Raw genomic sequence first — 16,923 nt, 5'->3', positions numbered from 1 at the left:
TTCATATCCAGGGTGAACCTGGCAGCCGTGCTTTAAAGGCAGAGGGTGGACCACAGGTGACTATGGGGAAGAAAAAGACTGAAGTGGGTGGAAAATCAGCATCATCGTGCTAAGGCACTGAGATGCTGGACTATGATAGCAGCAGCCAGCCCTGCCCACCCTCACTACTACAACCATTGCCTTCCACATCAGTTCCCAAATTGTGTGACTACTGCTCTAAATTTTTAATATTAGAAATAAAGGCTCATAAATAATAAAAAGGCAAATGACGCTACCATTCTAAGAGGGGAGGGGTGTACAAATGCTTTCGTTGTCTTAGAATTCATTTGAATCCAGTACTGCTCAAAATAAGTAAATTCCATGGGAAAGCTTTGATATTTCCAGTTAAATCACAGATTTGAGCTATAGTAACATTTGTTGATACAGACTCTGACCAGTGTTCTATTTAGCTTCTCACTTTAAGAAATTCCCACTGGCAGCTGAACAGTCCCAATTCTTTAAAAGAAAAAACCTGAAAAAAGAAAAGAATGGTAAAGTATGAGGGTAATTCTGAACTGAATTTTCTTTCCTTATGAATTCACATGACTTCTGAGTTGGCATTTAGCACTACATTTCTGTGCATGTTTCTCATAGGCAGGGCCTATGCTTTACCACACTTTATATCCCTCACAATGGCTAGCACAGTATTCTTAAGTTTGCTGGATTTTTTAAATAAAATCAATTGCTTGATTATTATGCATTGCATGCCTACATTAAAATTTCTCATGTAACCCATAAATATACACACCTACTATGTACCCACAAAAAATAAAAATTTAAAAAAAAAACTAGACATGGTGGCTTATGCCTGCAATCCCAGAGCTTTAGGAGGCTGAGGTGAGAGGACTGTCCAAGGCTAGGAGTTTGAGACCAGCCTGGGCAACATAGTGAGATCCTGTCTCTACAAAAAAACAGAAAAAATTAGCCAGGCATTTCAGTGTGCACTTATGGTCTCAGCTACTCAGGAGGCTGAAGTGGGAGGCTCGCTTGGGCCCAGGAGGACAAGGCTGCAGTGAACCATGATTGTGCCACTGCATTCCAGCCTGGATGACAGAGTAAAGCCCTGTCTCAGAAAATAATAATAATAATGAATTAATTTATTAATTAAAAATTTTAAAAATCAGTTCTTGTCCACCTTTTATCTTCCATCTCTTGGGTCATCCCACTATTCAGTCACTTCACATTTTTGGCTTAAAGAAAGATAACACAGCAAAAAATTAGAGAAAAGAGGAGTCACTGGTTGGCCATGGGAAGGAAGGGAGCTAGAAGAAAGAACTCAGAGGCTGGTGGGTCCCCAAGAACTCAGAGGCTGGTGGGTCCCCAAGAAACATTCCAGAGCCTCCTTTCAGGAGCTTAACCTGGCACAGGCATGGGGAGAAATGACAGATGCCCTCCTTACCCACCTTGGTTGGTTCTGTCTTCAGAAGGAAGGAACTTTCCTGGGTTCCCAGCTGGAGCCCAGGAAAGCAAGAGGATCCCACAAAATAACGGTATGCTTGTGTGCCGACTTAGTGTGGGGTACTGGTATGATTCATACAAGTGGCAAAGAAATGAGGAAGGCTTTTGGACAGTCTCTTGGAGATTTCTGAGGCCCAGAATTGTGTGGCAGAAACAGATAACACCTTTGTGCCCAGGAGAGTCCTGGAAGTAGCTGAGAGAGAGAGCTGGATGCGAACAGCCTGTGGTCAGGAACCAGGGATGACTCAACAGCCACCTGGTGAATCAATAACTGAAGACCAGATGGCAAGGTGGACACCTCCGGGGAGGCCAGCATGGATGGGGAACGATTCCGGGAACCAGATGTCCCCTTCCCAATACCTGGCACTGCCTAAGCCTCCAAATGTAAATGCAACCCCAAGGAAAGGGGCTGGGAGAGGGTGGGGAGAGAAGCCAAATTAATTTAAATTGAATTTCTACAACCCCAGAGGAATGCAGGCTTAAAAAGAAAGAAAGGGAAACAAAGAATTATATTTCAGACACATCTGAATATGTGGAATGAAACTGATACCTGTGACATGTGATCCAAGAAACAGGGGTTTCTATTAACCTTAAAGAAAAGGCAAGAATGAAGTGAACGAGTCTTGTAATTTCAGGAACAATGGAGAGCCTCCTTCCCCCCACTGTCTCCTGTACCTCTGTGCTGGTGTTTGAATTTCCACCATCACATTGGTTTTTTTCCTTTGATTTAAAATTTTCCGGCCGGGCGCAGTGGCTCACGCCTGTAATCCTAGCACTTTGGGAGGCCGAGGTGGGCAGATCATGGGGTCAGGAGATCAAGACCATCCTGGCTAACACGGTGAAACCCTGTTTCTACTAAAAATACAAAAAATTAGCCGGGCATGGTGGCAGGTGCCTGTAGTCCCTGCTACTCGGTAGGCTGAGGCAGGAGAATGGTGTGAACCCGGGAGGCGGAGCTTGCAGTGAGCCGAGATTGCGCCACTGCACTCCAGCCTGGGCAACAGAGCAGACTCTGTCTCAAAAAAAATTTAAAAAGTAAAAAATAAAATAAAATAAAATAAAATTTTCCTCTGATCATACACATACTATTGAGGAACGTTCGCCTTCTTAGTCACTTATTCCTTGATGCATTAATACATCAGTTTATCCTATGCTCTTTGACAGCAGGGTGCAAGCAAGAAATGTTTTTCCTACACAAGGGAAGGAGGGAGAAAGAGGATGGAGAAGAAGGAGGGGTGTGGGAGGGCAGGAGAGAATGAATGAATCAAAGGACCAAATACCATGCAAAAAATGAGGAGAGTGGTAGCTCTGAACACAAACTTTGTCTACCTTATAATTTTGAGTAGCCAGAGATAAGGATAGAGCCCACTCTATGTTATGAAAAACTACCTGCTTCTCCTTGAGGTGGCCGCCCTTCCCGGGGAGGTGCAGTGCTTTGTGTGACTCATCTCTAAGTGCTGCGTGGGCTCCGGCAGTGGATACTGACAACAGTGCCCGCCCCCCCACAGTCACCAGAATGCTCTCCTCTCCGGCACATTCCCTCCAGGTCTCTCCAAGAACCTTGCAAACAGCAACGAATTCATGAAGCCCAACAGTACACCTGCGAGGCAGGTGCCGATTCAATCAATTAAGCACCAATAAACATTATTTCATGGGAGAAATGGTGCTCCTAACTTAGGGCAGAAAATATGATTCAGAGAAGTCCCAGGGCTTGTGAAATTAGGGCTTTCTGTTGAGGAGTTAAATCAGCCTTTTGTGCGGTGAGACTGCAGCAGGGACAGAGCATATAAAGCAGGTGTTTGCTGTGACATGAATCTGAAAAGTTAAGCCAGGAGAGAAATAGGTAAATAAAAGTGAATGTGAGACCTAAATCCCACAGCAAGGGCAGTGACAGGAGGAGAGTCACTCAGCAGCCACAGAAAGATACTGTTAAGATGGAAGAAAACAATGCCCAGTCTTTTGTGTTCAGGGATAGTGAATTATTAGGTTTTTTTTCTTGTCATGACCTTGTGATATTGAGTAACCTCTCTTCAGACAATCAGTGTTGACATCAGCTTCATGCTCAAATCAATAGACATTTCAGCGGATGTCAAGAAACTGTGTTCTCAGAGGCAAGGCAGGCAGCCTGCGTACCTCGTTCACCCACTATGTCACCCGGTTTACCAGGAGATTAGGATGTGGAAACAGGTCAGCGTCCTTCAATGGCATCAGCGAGAGAGGCTTTTCCACTGCACTTTTCAGGGATGAGTCAGTCTGTGGGTTATTTTCCACTAACCCAGGCACGTGGCCATTCATTAAATCTGGAAATAAATCATGCACAGCGCCCCTGGGGAACTGTATTTGTTTTGCATGGCTCTTATTCAGCAATCCAGCTAGAAAAGACAGCTGCTCCACCCTTACCAGTTCTGAAAACATAACTGTGGCTTATTTTCAGGTTTTCTGCCTTCAGAGATTTTGCCCATTGTTGGTTTGGAGTTCCCGAACAGCATCTCTCACTAAGAACATGTTCATTAAATCCATTCTGGATTTGATCTTTGTGAATATTAATGCTAGTGGGGGCTGTGAAGACCCCTCTGTGACGCGCCTGTCACAACCAGATAATGATTCACACCTAGGCATGTGGATTGACCCTGCAACAATGCGCCTGGAGCAGTGAGTCTGAAATCTTCATTCTCATAAGAATCACCCAGGGAACTTTTAAAAATGCAGATTCCTGGGCCTGGCTCCCACAGATTTTGAGTAAATAGGTCTGTGGCAGGGACCCAGGCACCTGCAATTTTATAAGCGCCAGGTGATTTTTACGCAGGTGGTCTTGTGACCCTACTTAAGAAACGCCTGAGCCGAGCCCAGCCAGTAGGCGGGGCAATGCGGTCTCACCTCTCTCCTTGCTGTTCTTTCTGACTCTCAGCCCTTGCCCCCCAGGAGTTTTCCTGCCTGGATTTATTCTGTTACTCCGTTGTCAGATCTCACTTGACCAGCCCAACCCTAACAATTGGCTTCTAGAAAGCACGTCCCGTGTGGCTCCAACCTCCGCATGACCAAGTACAGCAGAGGTCACGTTCACGTGGAGTGGTGGGGTATGCTGATGGGCCTTCTGAGATTTTTTTTAACCCGTGGTCCAGGCAACCATGGTTCCTTTTCTGGTATTTCACCCCTTACCTATAGACTAAAGATATCAGATGTAAGCTCCTACAAACTCCCACCAAGTATAAACCTGAAGGGGAGGGATCCCCATCATTATATTATAAGCATTTTCTTCAAGAAGGAAGGAAATATACTACTAAAGTCTCCCAATTATCTGCACTAATGAAGAAAGCCACGACACAGATAATCCAATTTTTTTTTTACTTTGAAATTAATTGCATAGTTACTTGACAGAAGATATGCTTCCTGACTGCTTTATTTAACTGGTGTGTGGCTACTTCCTAAGCTGTATACCAGCTGATTGCTGGTATGGGGTTTGATTTCAAATTTATTATGATAACTACACTTATGCACAATGTGTAAAACCTCAAATCACAGGCTTTTGGACACAGAAAACCTTGGACAAGAAATAGTTATGAGAGCCAGGGCATGGACCAATAGCTACTTTTAGTTGTTTCCAGGTCAGCAGAAAGGGAAGCAAATGTGATGTCATCACCAGGTCTGTACCTCTCCATGACAGTGTCATCAACATTTCAGCTCATGCTGGATTGGGTGGCATGGTTTACCTGGTCCTTTCTAACCTTGAAATCCCATGAACCTAGAACTTGAAACACAGTGGCCAGATGTGGGCCCAGAGAGGAGAATAATCCTTAATGGTCTCCACTAGCCCAAGAAACAGAGCACAGGCCACTAAAATTTTCTGCTGTCAATATTTGTACTCGTTTCGTCCCAGTCTTTGAATAGGAGAATTTAGTCGGTTGGTCAGCTGGGTACAATTGTTTGTACCCACAAAAACTCTCTAGGGCCCATTTTTTCCTGACAGTGAGTTGGGTATTTAGATAGAGAATTGCATTCATGCATGCAGGGGACTTTCATGCTTAGGCACACCCTGAAGCAATAATGGCTTAGCTCAGGAATCACTTAATTTCCACAGTGGCATCTGGTCCTTCCATGAGAAGTAAGCTGAGAATTATTATGCAGGTTACTGCCCCCTCCTCAATATCTTTCCTTGGTAGTGACACTACCTTATTCTGCCTCCACACATTCCTGTCCATCACTGGAGAGACTCACTGGAAGTTGGAGGGAAATGGCATTCTGAGCGAGTGACCTGGGCTGACATGCCTGGGACATCCCCGAGGCTGCCACTCTCGGCATGCTTGGTGCTTTGGATGCCATGGTGGTTGCCACACCTGCCAGTGTTGGGTTCAGGCCTTGGTTACAAGTGTCTCTGTGTTTTGTTTTTTAATGTGTTTTGGACCCAAAGGGCCTTCTTTAACTTGTTTCCAACTTAGCAAAGGAGTAAAAAGTTATGGCTGAATGGGGAAAGCTAAGTTAAAAGTTGGTTTCTGGGAACCCTCACCCTAAGCTTTTGCTGCCTGGATATCTACCCCTTCCTTTCTGAAGAGCCCCCAGTCGCTGGCTCTGCTTTACTCTCCCCTTGATGGCTGCCTCCATGAATCCTATACGTGGGGTTGTTCCATCACCATAGCGGCCATGGAAGTGGGTCACTCAGATCTCCTTTTAAGGGGATCTGCTGTGAGGAACATGGCTGATTGAGAGCCCTCAGCCGCTGCACCTTTGGATACACTGTAGGGTTCTCTGGAGAGCTTCCAGCCAATGACAGGGAATGGTAGGGGTACTGGACCCATCCATTCCTGACTGATGTGGAATTCTCTACACAGCAACTATGGCTTTGGGTCTTCCCATTTGCCTGGCCAAGACTTACCTAAAACTGCACTGTGGTCCATTGCAATCCTTCCTTTCTTCCTATCCAATACTTCTTTCCGTATCTTCTTCAGTAGGTGTCAGACTGGCATTTCCGTCTCAAGACTCTCTGACAACTCCTGCTCCTCTCTTATTCTTTTAGTCTACCTCAACAAATAGTTTACACCTCCAATCCTGTCTTGGCATGCCCTGCTCAAAAGACACAGGACACACCAGGAGTGATGTGAGGAAACAGGTCGTAAAGATAAGGCTTTGCGACTGGGTTACTCAGGCCCTCCCCAACAAGGAGGAGCCCATCTTGAGGGGTATGTGGGGGGTATGGTAATTCCCTGGCACCTAGTGGCAGCCCAGTTGTTTAAGATTTCATGGGAGAAAACATTCTGCTGGGGGAGAATGGCTTTGCATGTGCAATGATTCAGACATCTGAAAGATATAGGGGGAACACATAAGCTACACGTACAGTGGGGTTTGCTGGCTGCTACTAAGTAGTACAAGTGTCCTACAGGGGAATAGTGAGAAACCAAGAGCAGTTGACATACAGATAAAAGCTAAGAGTGGGAGTCAGAGGACCTTCCTGGTAGTTTACAGGAAGCCTCTTCTCTCCTGCACTGAAAGAGCAGACACGGCTGAGCTGCCAACTCGGAATCTGATAGTTACAGTTTCAAAGCCCCAGTGACGCTTAAACCAACTCAGATCTCCTATGAAATCAGGGTCCCAGTTGGGGAAACATGAGACCCTAAAAACTGGGATGGGTCCATCGGGGTGGATGGTCCCAAGGGCTTTGTTGCTCTAGATTCCTCTGAAGCCTCAGAGTTTTCAGAGGTGGCTCCCCCAGAATAAGAACTAGGATTTTTCCAATTCAGAAAGATACAGCAACATCCCCTCCTCAGCAAGGTAACAGGTGCTCCCCTCAGAAATTGTCCCATCTCTTATTCTGGCTTCCAGGTCAATAACTAAGATGAAATTTCAGCATACTCCAGTCAGGAATATGTTGGGTTTCATAAGGAAAAAGGAGATTATATCCCAACAGAGCTGTGAGAATTCGCTAGCATAAGCCATCAAGAACCAGAAGAGTACCAGTCAGGCACAGTGGCTCATGCCTGTAATCCCAACACTCTGGGAGTCTGAGGTGGGTGGATCACTTGATGTCAGGAGTTCAAGACCAGCCTGGCTAACATGGCAAAACCCTGTCTCTACTAAATGTACAAAAATTAGCTGGGCATGGTGGCACGCGCCTGTAGCCCCAGCCACTTGGGAGGCTGAGGCATGAGAATCACTTGAATCCAGGAGGCAAAGTTTGCGGTGAGTCAAGATTGCACCACTGTACTCCAGCCTAGGTGACAGAGCAAGACCTTGTCTCAAAAAAAAAAAAAAAAGAAAAAAGAACCAGAAGAGTACCCCGGAAGATCAAGGTGATTGAACATAAGATGGGGGGCGACAGAGATGGTCAGTCAATGAGAATGCTGCCACAATCAGAAGAAGGCAAGAACAGAGGAGCAGGAGGCAGAGGGTGGTCCTTCCAATAAACAGTCATCATCATTCACCTATTTCCCAGGTCTGAGAGGATTTTCAGACTTGGGCCTCATTTACCTAAAAGGTGGCAGGATCCATAAGTAGAATGACACTATAACACCGTGGCAAGCATAAACTATAATGAGTTCTCTAGTCCTTTCCTAAATAAACTACACACACTGGGGAAAGGAAATTCATCAGGTATTTTGAGGATGATCAGACGCAAGGTCTGAGCTGGTGCTGATACCTGGAGACCTGCAGTATTATCACAGCCCCTCAGTAGAGCTGAGAAATCAGATGGATCCTGAAGAATGATCATTGCTTACTGCAGGCTTAGTCAAGCAGTAATCCTGATCAAAGCTGCAGTGCCTGATGTGATTTTATTCCCAGAACATATTAAGAAGCCTCAGGTACATGGTACATGGTCATTGATTTGGCGACCAAGAAATGATATTGATTATAATTTGTTTTTGTTCTGATGCTTTTCAAAGTCACTCACCCTCTGCCATAATATAGTCCCAGGAGACCTGGACCTTGTGGACATCCTGCAGAATGGCATATGGAGCCATTACAAAGATGACATCATGCTGACTGGGCAAGATGATAAGAGGTTGCTATAGACCAGAGGCCTTGGGAAGACACATGCCCTGCGGAAGATAAAGTATATGAAGAATCAGGAGGCTGCCACCACATGAAGTCTTTAGGACTCCAGAATATAATCTCTAAAGTAAAAGACAAATGTCTTGAATCCCCTATCACAATAAAAGGAAGCACAGCACCTGATAGGCCTCCTCAGCTTCTTTTGGAGATAGCACATTTCATACCTACCAATACCACACTTAAGAATATTGGGTGACACAGAAGCCTGCCAGCTTTCAGAAAGCCCAGGAGCAAGAATGGGCTCTGCAGCAGATCCAGGCTGTGGGGCAAGCTGCCCTGCCACTCAGGCCATAAGGTCCAGCAAGCCCTATTGTGTTGGGACAGCCAATACTAGAAAAAAGATATACCGTGGAGTTTATGGCAAGTCCCAATGAGAAAACAATAATGCAGTCCTCTGGGGTTCTGGAACAAGGTTATGCCATCTATAGCAAAATTATTATATGCTTTTTGAGAAAGCCCCCACATGTGTCTGAGCATGGAATGCTGGACCATGGAACATCAAGTGACCATGCATACAGACTGTCCATTATGATCTGGGGTTGTTTGTTTGTTTGTTTGTTTTTGAGACAGAGTCTCACTCACTCTGTTTCCCAGGCTGGAATACAGCAGCACGATCTCAGCTCACTGCAACCTTCGCCTCCCGGGTTCAAGTGATTCTCCCACCTCAGCCTCCCAAGTAGCTAAGACTACAGGCACGCACCACCATGCCTGGTTAATTTTTGTATTTTTAGTAGAGACGGGGTTTCACCATGTTGGCCAGGTTGGTGTCGAACTCCTGACCTCAGGTGATCTGCCCACCTCAGCTTCCCCAAGTGCTGGGAATACAGGCATGAGCCACTGTGCTCTACTCGATCCAGGTTCTTTTGAAACTGCCAATTCATGAGGTCACATAGGCTCAGCAGCAGTCTATCGTAAGATGGAAATGAGTGGAACCAAAGGCATAGGGGAAGTTGCATGAACAGGGAGCCCAGACCTCCTGTCACCCTCCACAATTCCATCCACTATCCCCAGCTCTTACCTCTTGTCAAAGGAGTGTCCCACGTGACCAGCTGAAGAAAGAAAGAGGAGAAAGCCCAAGGTTGGTTTATGATCTGTGAAGGGTCTAAGATTTTACCCTGCCTGTAAGCTAACAAGTTATCCTGACACTGTTGTATGGCTGCTGGCAGAAGATTTAAGGTCAGAGACAAAGAACTTTATTACTCAGCACAATCACAGCAGCCGGAGTATCAGCATTTTCTTACACCAGTTCCCTGAGCTCTCATTCCTATACAGCAACGCAAAAAAATGCTAGGTGACACCTGCACATGCAGTGGGCTACATTACAGAAAAGACTCTGAGCTTGGGGAACCCAAATCTTCTACAGTAGGCAGTAAGCACGCCTGCTCTTTGCTCTGAAGGGAGACACTAACTCTAACTTTCAAGGCCGTTTATGATACAAACCTCCTGAAGAAGAGGGGCTGGAACAAACGCAGTCCATATTACAGCCATATTCAGGGGGTTGCCTTGAAAGACAGTAGAGAATGGAAACTTCTCAATGGGTAGAGCAGTGAGCAGTGAGCAGTGCACCTAACCACCCACTTTGTGACCTGAGCTGAGAATACAGTAGTCCCCTTTATCCTTGGGGGATGTGTTCCAAGACCTCCGAAGATGCCTGAAATGGCAGATAGTACCAAACTTTACATATATATATATGATAAAGTTGAATTTATAAATTAGGCATAGTAAGAGATTAGCAACTATAACCAATAATAAAATAGAGCAATTATCACAATATACTGTAATAAAAGTTGTATGAACATGGTCTCTCAAAATATCTTATTGCACGGTACTGCAAGTCACTGAAACCACGGAAAGCAAAACCACAGATAAGGGGGTCGACTGTATATAGACTCCTGGGCTGGCCAGAAGCCTGGGAGAAAGACTGGTGGGGAGTCCTGGGGAAGAGGCATGTCAATGGACACATAGCATTGAGCATTAAGTGTCAAGATTGCTGCACCACACTTTAATACCCACGGAAAGTAATGGGTGTTACTTTTAATCCTCACAGAAGAGGTACTGAACAATCAAGTAGACAAAATGATGCAGCCAGCTGCTGTTAGCCAGTCTTTGCTATCAGCTTTCTCTGAGCTTGCAGGAGAAGCACATGAATGGAACTGCCACAGGGACAGAGATGGAGGCTGTGTATGGACCCAAAACTGCTGGCTTCCACTTGACAAGGCTGATCGGGATACTGCTGCCTTTGAATGCACAACCTGTTGGCACTAGTTGGAACTAGTGCCCCTGAAATGGCAGTAGTTCTTAAGGAGCCCAATGGACCATTTGATGACAAGTCACTTACACTGGGTCCCTGCCATCCTGGAACAGTCAGCAGTCCACAGGTATGGGAACCAATCTCAAAACGAATTTGCCCTGTCTGCCCACAGAGTCTCAGCCGGCACCACTTTCCAAGGGTTTACAGTATCCCTGATCCACAGTCTCAACATCTCAAGTAATACAGCATCCAACAGGGGACCCACTTCACAGAGAAGGAAATGAGGGGGTGGAGCCATGGGACACACTCACTCTATCACCTGTCACACCATCCAAAAACAGCCAGCCTTGGAATCCTGAAAACTCACTAGAAAAGGGGAGCTGATATGCTGACTCAGAGGGGATGGGATCATTCTCCAGGACGCGGTGTGTGCATTAAGTCAGAGGCCCCTTTGTGGTGTTGTGTCCCAGTGGGAAAAGTACATGGGTCCAGGAATCAATGAATGGAAGCAGCAGGGACCCTCCTTAAATCTGTGACTACTGGTTCAATTGGTACTTCCTGCCCCACAACTCCAGGCTTTGCAATATTAGAGTCCTGGTCCCCAAAGGAGTACACTTTTGCAAGGGGACACAGCAAGACACATTTGTGTCTGCTAGCATCTGTGTTTATGGGCTGTGTGTGAGTTCATGTATGTTGTGTGGTAGTGAGTGTATGTGTCATGTGTGTGGATGTGGAAGAGATTTCTGCATGTGTGCGCATCATGTGTGTTGTGTGATCAGGTGTGTGGTGTGTGGCATGTGTATGTATGTGATGTATGTGTGGTATGCGTATGTGGTGGAGCTGTGTGTGTATGTGGTATGGGGGTGTGTTTTGTATGAGGGGTATATAGACGTGTGTGAAACATGTGTGTAGTATGTGTGTATTTACATGTACTGTGTGAACATGTGTGGTATGGGTAGGGGTATGTGCATGAGGGTGATGTGTGTGGTGTGTGTAAATGTGTGTAACTTGTATGTGTGTGTAGGGTGTAGGGGCACATGTATGTATGTGTGGTATACATACATGTGTGCTGTGTGGTGTTTTGTGTGTATATACTTGGTGTTATGTATGCACGTGTATGATGTGTGTGTATGTGATGTGTGATATGCCAGGGGTATGGGTGGTACATGTGTATATGTTTGTGGTATGAATATGTGTGTGTGCATAGGAGGATTTGTGTACGTATGTAGTGTGTGTGGTGTGTACTTATGCGTGTAGTGTATAGGAGTGTGTTTTTATGTGTGTGATGTGTACGTGTGTGTTTTGTGTGGGGTATTTGCATGGTGTTTGCATGTGTGTACAAGTGTGCACTATAAGTGTGGTATATATATTTGTGTGACGTAATATTTATGTATGCATATATATGTGATCTGTAGGAGGTATGTATTTATATGATGTGTTTATCTACATGTACATAGGATGTATAGAATTGTGGGTGTGACACATGCATGTACATGAGGTGTGCAGGTGTGATGTGGGGTGTAGGTCATTTGTATGCATATGTAGTATATCTATGTCGTATCTCTACGTAAAAGTGTGTGCTATGTGTGGTGCATGAGTACAGCATGGGATTGATATGTGCGTGTGTGTGTGATAAATATAGATCTGTATATGTGTGTTGTATGTGGCATATGTGTGTAAAGTGTGGGGTGTATGTACATGTGTGGTGCATGCAGTATGTGTTCATGTGGTATGTGTGCCCTCTGTGTGATATGCATGTGCACACACATGTGGTGCATGTAGTGTGTGCACATATGTTGTGCATACGTGGTGTGTGATATGTGTGCATGCATATGTCTGTGGTCTGTGTGTGGCAGTTATGTGCATGACATGTGTCTATGTGTGTGGTATATGTATAACGTATGTATGTTTACACACATGGTACACATAGTGTATGCACATGAGTGTGGTGTGTGGTGTACATATGGTGTGGCCTGTGTGTGATGTGCATGTGTGTCCATGTGTTTGGTGTGTGTGTACATATGTGTGATATGTGGTATATGTATGTGCATAGTCTGTGTGGTATGTGCACATGTGTGTAGCATGTGTACATATGTGTGGTATATGGTATAGGCATATGCATGGTCTGTGTGGCATGTGCACATGTGTGTGCATATGTGTGGTGTATGGTAGATGTAGGTGCATGGTCTGTGTGGCATGTGCACATGATGTGTGTTTAGTATGTGTGTAAACATGTATGGTGTATGGTAACTATATGTGCATGGTCTGTGTGGCAGGCGCACATGAGGTGTCTGTGTAGCATGTGTGTACATATGTGTGATCTATGGTATCTATATGTGCATGGTCTGTGTGGCAGGTGCACATGGTATGTGTGTAGCGTGTGTGTACATATGTGTGGTATATGGTATATGTATGTGCATGGTCTGTGTGGCGTGTGCACATGATGCGTGTATGTAGTAGGTGTTACTGGTGTGTGTGTGGTCTTCCAGCTGGGTAGTCAAGAAGCCCTCTGGTGGAAGCTAGTATCTCTTCTTTCTCTCACTTCCCTCCCAAAGTACCTCTGTACTCAGCAAATCTTGAGAGTATTGCCTGATGAGAGTCCATTTCCCAAGTAGCTTAGAGGCTGCGTGACTCCCACAGTCGTCCTTGACAGCGGCTCCAGCGCCCCGCCTCCTGCACACACTACACCGCCCAGTATTGCACCAGAAGCTAACCAACCCTGATATTGGCAGTCATGCTCGTGCGCTCAAGCCACCCGTGTGCACGTGAGGAACGGCGCGGGCGCATGGCTGCACATGCCGCCCAGTCTGGGCTCCAAACAGCACTGCATTCTAAATGAGCGGGCTGGCTCATTAGAGGGAAAAGCGGTCTATAATTCCATGTTACATCGCCTTTTGGCTCTGCTTTGTCTTTGCAGACAGCAGACCTCATCTGTTGGAAGCTGCATATGGCTTGTTAAAAGGACAGAGTTTGGGAGGGGCAACAGTGGGGCTCGCAGGCCAGATGCCACCACCCTATCCCTCCCTCTGTTTTTTTTTTTCCAGCCTTTAACATTTTTCCCTTTATTGGCTTAGCCTTCTTTCACCTACCCGGTAAAAACAATGGGCTGGTAATAACTACCATTTATCAAGTACCTACTCTATGCCAGCCACAATTGTATGTGATCTCTGATCCTCACAACAAGCCAGCAAGGTAAGCATTCTTTTTTTTTTTTTTTTTTTTTTGAGACAGTCTCGCTCTGTCACCCAGGCTGGAGTGCAGTGACTCAATCTCGGCTCACCGCAACCTCCACTTCCCAGGTTTAAGCAGTTCTCCTGTCTCAGCCTCCGAGCACCTGGAATTACAGGTGCCCACCACATCTGGCTAATTTTTGTATTTTTAGTAGAGATGGGGTTTCGCCTTGTTGACCAGGCTGGTCTCAAACTGCTGACAGGTGATCTGCAGCCTCGGCCACCCAAAGTGCTGGGATTACAGACAAGAGCCACCGTGCCCAGCCCAGCAGTGTAAGCATTCTAACACCATGCTGCAGATAAGGAAACTGAGTCTGGGAGATTGGCGGATATGCCTGCATAGAGATGCACGGATGCAAACCAAGTCTGTCCTGCTCTTCCCTCTGTGTCAGTTAAACACATGGCCACTGTACTAACTGTTTAGCAATGTCTTGGTTCATTGAAAAGGGGAAGAGATTTCTAACCTACCTAACCTTTATTACAAGAGAAATGCTGCATTCTCACTTAAGTATCTCCTGAAATTGTGAAAAGCCCTATTTCTGTACTGCTTCTCTTGGCATCTCCATAATCCAAAAGACAAAAGTTATAATCTAGAGATGCTTACGAAGTGTCCTAGCTTTTCACCACTCCATCCTAGAATACAGTGAGCAAAAGCTCCTGTCCTGCCAGCTTTGTCACTGGTCTTTGTCTTTGAGGTACTGGCCCCTTGGCCATTGCTGGTTTTCTACAGCAGTAAACCATACCCCACATCAAATAAGTACACTCTCTCCCATTTATTTTAGTTCAGTCATCTGATATTTTCAAAGGCTTGTTTGTGACAAAGATGTGCTCTGCCACAATTTTCCTCCCATCATCTAAATTATCTCTTCTCTCTTTTGGCTCCTTAAGAAAAACCTGCTCTTGATTACAAGGGTATGTCAATTGCAGGGAGGCAGAGGAAGAAATACAACATGATGGCTATTGAACACAATTTTGAAGTAAGACCTTGGGACCCAACTCCTGTTTACTTGATATACAAACTGAGACGTGATGAGTTTGCCTCAATTCTCGGAGCCTCAGTTTCCTCATCTGTTGTTGTGAGGGAAATAATGCATGGAAAGCTCTTGACACAATGGCTGGCACACAGTGACAGTACAAGATGTTAACTATTATCATTAGAGTTTTCAATTGGAATGAATAGGAGACTTAAATTTGCATGATTGTACTTTACAGTAAGCCATTAATGATGCATTCATTTAGATTTCTACTCCCAAAGAACATAGATTTGATTAATTATAACAAGAATTTAAAAGTATTTCCATTATTCAGAAATAACCTACAGAGTCTAAGCCTGTCCTTTCCTTCCTCCCTTTTTCCCAATCTTTTTTTTTTTTTTTTGAAAGAAATAGCAATTATGTAGTCAGGTTCACTGGCTCTTTCTTCTTCTCCCTGGTAACAGGCTAAGTCTTAACCTTGATTAGGCAGCATCACATCTGATCTAAGTTCTCCCCAGCTTTCAGCCCAGCCCCTGCTTCCCCAGGCTTCAGAGCGCAGCTCTGCACCACCCTCTCCACCCCTGCTTAACATCAGAACATTGCCAAAGCTAAGCATCTATAAAATGTTTCTTTTGAATAGTTGTCTACCTACTTGGATTATCTTTTTCCTTCTCCCAGAGGCAAAAATTGGACCACTTAATCTATACTGTAGGACAGTCTTGCCCCTCAGAAAATACTTGAGCGTATTAAGTTGTTTTGAAATGGATCTGAGAAGCAGAGTTCTGAACCATGCCCACAAATTTCCTAGCCTCATCACACTGGCATTCTTTCATAGCCCCGAAATACTTCCCACTTGCCCTTCCTATTAATGCAAGTAAAGCAAAACCTCTTGACAAAGGAAATTAAGAGTGATCAATGTTTTTTTTTTTTTTCCTCTGAAATGCAAAACCTGTTTCTCAACTGTAAAGTACGAAAAGAGAGAGATCAAGTTGACATTTAGGAAAATTGAACATTGATAAGTAAATTGCCTTCACTCAGTCTCTTAGGTTCTCTCTTCTTTCCCCCTACCCCACCACACCCCCTGGCCCCGCTCTCTCTCTCATACACACAGCTGAAGGCATCTTTAAAGGGTACCTATTTCCTGCAGATCATGCTTATGTTAATCTCACTTCAAGTACAGATGCACCAAGGACATTACAGGGTCAGTCATTCTTGTCCACAAAGCTTTAGATTCCACTACATTATTCAAAGTGGATAAATGGACAATGGACTTTTGTGCCCAGACCTGCTCACTAATAGAGTGACCTCCTTGTTATGGGTGAGCATATATTTGATGCTAAAACTGCTGCAAATTTTTATCAGCATTTAATCTTCAGACTGTGAATTACTACATCCTGCATGTGTTGGTACCTTACTTTGATTAAAAATGGGATAAATCAGTGAGAGAGTCTTTTTATCCAAGGCCATGTTCCTTTCACATGAAGGTCATATATGGGCTAATTGGACAAAATACAAATCATATTTCTTTCCCCATTCAGTTTTAGATCCTGAACTGTTTTGTGTCAAGAAACCACAGGGAGCCCAACCTATGTCATCAAGATTGTTTTGATTCACAGATTATTTCCTTAAATCATAGTGTGATGACATTCAATGCAATTCCAAAATTCCAAAATTTAAAGTGGAGAGTTCAGAAGGACATTAAAAAAAAATGCTTGTAGTGTTATAGGAAAAAGTAATCAGAACTTTGACTCCATTTGCTTTCCTGTGTCATAGAAATGTTGAGGACAGAAGAAAAATATAACTCCCACCGGTAACACCAGTCATGCCCTCGCTGGGAGAGGTGATGTAGAAGAACTTCTATCATTTTGATCAGTTGAGCAGTTGGTCTCTTCTTGCTTTAGGGTTCATTGGTCTGCTCTCCAATTTTTAT

This window comes from Trachypithecus francoisi, unplaced genomic scaffold (assembly GCF_009764315.1).
Source record: "Trachypithecus francoisi isolate TF-2019V2 unplaced genomic scaffold, Tfra_2.0 Lachesis_group1, whole genome shotgun sequence".
Classification (NCBI taxonomy): Eukaryota; Metazoa; Chordata; class Mammalia; order Primates; family Cercopithecidae; genus Trachypithecus; species Trachypithecus francoisi.
This window is presented reverse-complemented; position numbering follows the sequence as displayed.